The following is a 2,740-nucleotide window of genomic DNA, read 5'->3' as shown; positions in this document are numbered from 1 at the left end:
CTTTCCCAGCATCAGGGTCTTCTCCAGGGAGTGCTCCCTTCTCATTTGGTGGCCAAAGTATTTGAGCTTCAGCTTCAGTATCTGGCCTTCCAGGGAACAGTCAGGCTTGATTTCTTTTAGGATTGACTGATTTGATCTCCTTGCAGTCCAGGGGACTCTCAAGAGTCTTCTCCAGCACCATAATTCAAAAGAATCTATTCTTCGACACTCGGCCTTCCTTAATAGTCCAACTCTCGCAGCCATACAGTACTCCTGGGAATACCATTGCTTTGACCACATGGACTTTTGTTGGCAGGGTGATGTCTCTATTTTTTATTATGCTGTCTAGGTTTGCCATCGCTTTCCTCCCAAGGAGCAGGCATGTTTTAATTTAATGGCTATAGTCACCGTCTGCAGTGATCTTGGATCCCAGGAACGTGAAGTCTGTCACTGCTTCCACGACTTCTCCTTCTATTTGCCAAGGAGTGATGGGGCAGGATGCCATGATCTTAGTTTTTTTGATGTTGAGTTTCAAGCCAACCTTTGCGCTCTCCCCTTTTACTTTCAGCAAGAGGCTCTTTAGGTCCTCTTCACTTTCTGCCATTAGAGTGGTATCGTCTGCATATCTGAGGTTGTTGTTTTCCCCAGCAATCTTAATTCTGGCTTCTGAATCATCCAGGCTGGCATTTCGCATGATGTACTCTGCATATATATTAAATAAGCAAGGGGACAATATACATCCTTGTCCTACTCCTTTTCCTATGCTAAACCAATCAGTTGTTCCATATCCGGTTCTAACTGTCGCTTCTTGACCCTTATACAGGTTTCTCAAGAGACATGTGAGGTGGTCTGGTACTCCCATCTCTTTAAGGACTTGCCATAGTTTGTTGTGATCCACACAATCAAAGGCTTTAGCATAGTCAATGAAGCAAAAGTAGATCTTTTTCTGGTACTCTCTTGCTTTCTCCATAATCCAGCGAATGTCGGCAATTTGATCTCTAGTTCCTCTACCTCTTTGAAACCCAAAGAGTTTAACGTACTTTATGAAGACTTTTCAGGTTTTCCCCAGAATGCCTTCTGCCAGGGTCAACCGGGATTTTATTTATAAGGGTACCTATTTTAGCCAAATGTGGGACTTCCGTCCCATTACAGGTATTAACCAGTTTATTTTAAATGAGTGCATAGTCTTGTATTTTTCTTAATGAGATTTGAATTTCACCTAATTACTTGGTGCTTCCGGCCTTTCATGGCCCCCTGAGACCTTGCTCCTTTATTAATTTTTTTCCCATTGTTGTTGTTGTTCAGTCGCACAGTCGAGTCCGACTCTTTGCGACCCCATGGACAAGATCCTGCCAGGCCCTCCTGTCTTCCGCTGTCCTCTGAAGTTTGCTCAATTTCATGTTCGTTGCATCAATGACACTGTCTAACCATCTCATCCTTTGCCATCCCCATCTTCTTTGACCTTCAGTCTTTCCCAGCATCAGGGTCTTCTCCAGTGAGTGCTCCCTTCTCATTTGGTGGCCAAAGTATTTGAGCTTCAGTTTCATGATCTGGCCTTCCAGGGAACAGTCAGGGTTGATTTCTTTTAGGATTGACTGATTTGATCTTCTGGCAGTCCAAGGGGCTCTCAAGAGTCTTCTCCAGCACCATAGTTCAAAAGAATCTATTCTTCGGCGCTCGGCCTTCCTTTTCCCATAGTCCTGCAGAAAAAATGACTGCTTGGTGGGGATCCTGCGCATTGCATCTGAAGCAGTGATCTCTAGTCCACAGAAATCCAGACTGGGAACAAAAGCAGTGTTAGTCTCCGTGGTGTCTCGGGTTGCCAACCTCCAGGTGGGGCCTGGAGATCTCTCAGAATTGCAACTGATCTTCAGACTTCAGAGCTAAGTTCTCCTGTTGAAAAATAGCCGGTTTGGAGTGTTGGGTCTATGGTATTATACCCCACTAAGGTCTGTCCCTTCCACAAACCCTATCCTCCCAAGGTTCCACTCCCAAATAGCCAGAGATTTATTTCACAGCCAGGGATGCCAGCCTCCAGGTGGGACCTGGGGATCCCCCTGGAATCACAGGTCATCTCCAGACTACAGAAATCAGTTCCTTTTTTTTTTTTAAGTACCCGAGGGTACACTTTTATTATTTTTTGCCATTATATACGACAGACATACATACAAACAACCCCCAACTACCCCCCACAACATATAACATATAACAAGAGACTTTATTATTTCTTCTGCGTATTAAATTTCTAAATTCATTATCTATTTTACTAAGCTTATCTTTTCTGCGTTCTCAAATTACTACATTTATCTATCCGTTACATTTACATTATACCAATCGTAGAATCTCTTCCAAGTTTTTTTGAAAAGTCCATTCTGTGCCGGCTCTCATCTCAAGTGTCAGTTTGTCATTTTCCGCCGTTTCAAATAGCTTGTTCACGTACTCTTGTTTCGTTGGTATTTCCATTATATTCCAATATTTGGCATATACTATCCTTGCAGCTGTCGACATATGAACGATCAAATACCTATCTTGCTTTATCAAAGTCTTTCGGAAATATATTCAACAAGAGGGGGACCCCCGATACTCGCGGGGGGGGAAGAGCTCCGTCTCCTCCATCCCCCCCCTCAATCTCCCCGAGGCTGCGGCGGTGAGGCCGGTCCTCCACCCCCCACCTCGCCCGGCTTCGACCTGGCCGGGCTCCGCAGCGGCGGCGGCGAGGCCGGTCCTCCCCCCCCCGCCTGGCTCTGAGGCGGCGGCGGCG

This window comes from Gekko japonicus, unplaced genomic scaffold (genome assembly GCF_001447785.1).
Source record: "Gekko japonicus isolate JY-2015 unplaced genomic scaffold, Gekko_japonicus_V1.1 scaffold1085, whole genome shotgun sequence".
Lineage (NCBI taxonomy): Eukaryota > Metazoa > Chordata > Lepidosauria > Squamata > Gekkonidae > Gekko > Gekko japonicus.
Note: the sequence above shows the minus strand (reverse complement) of the source record.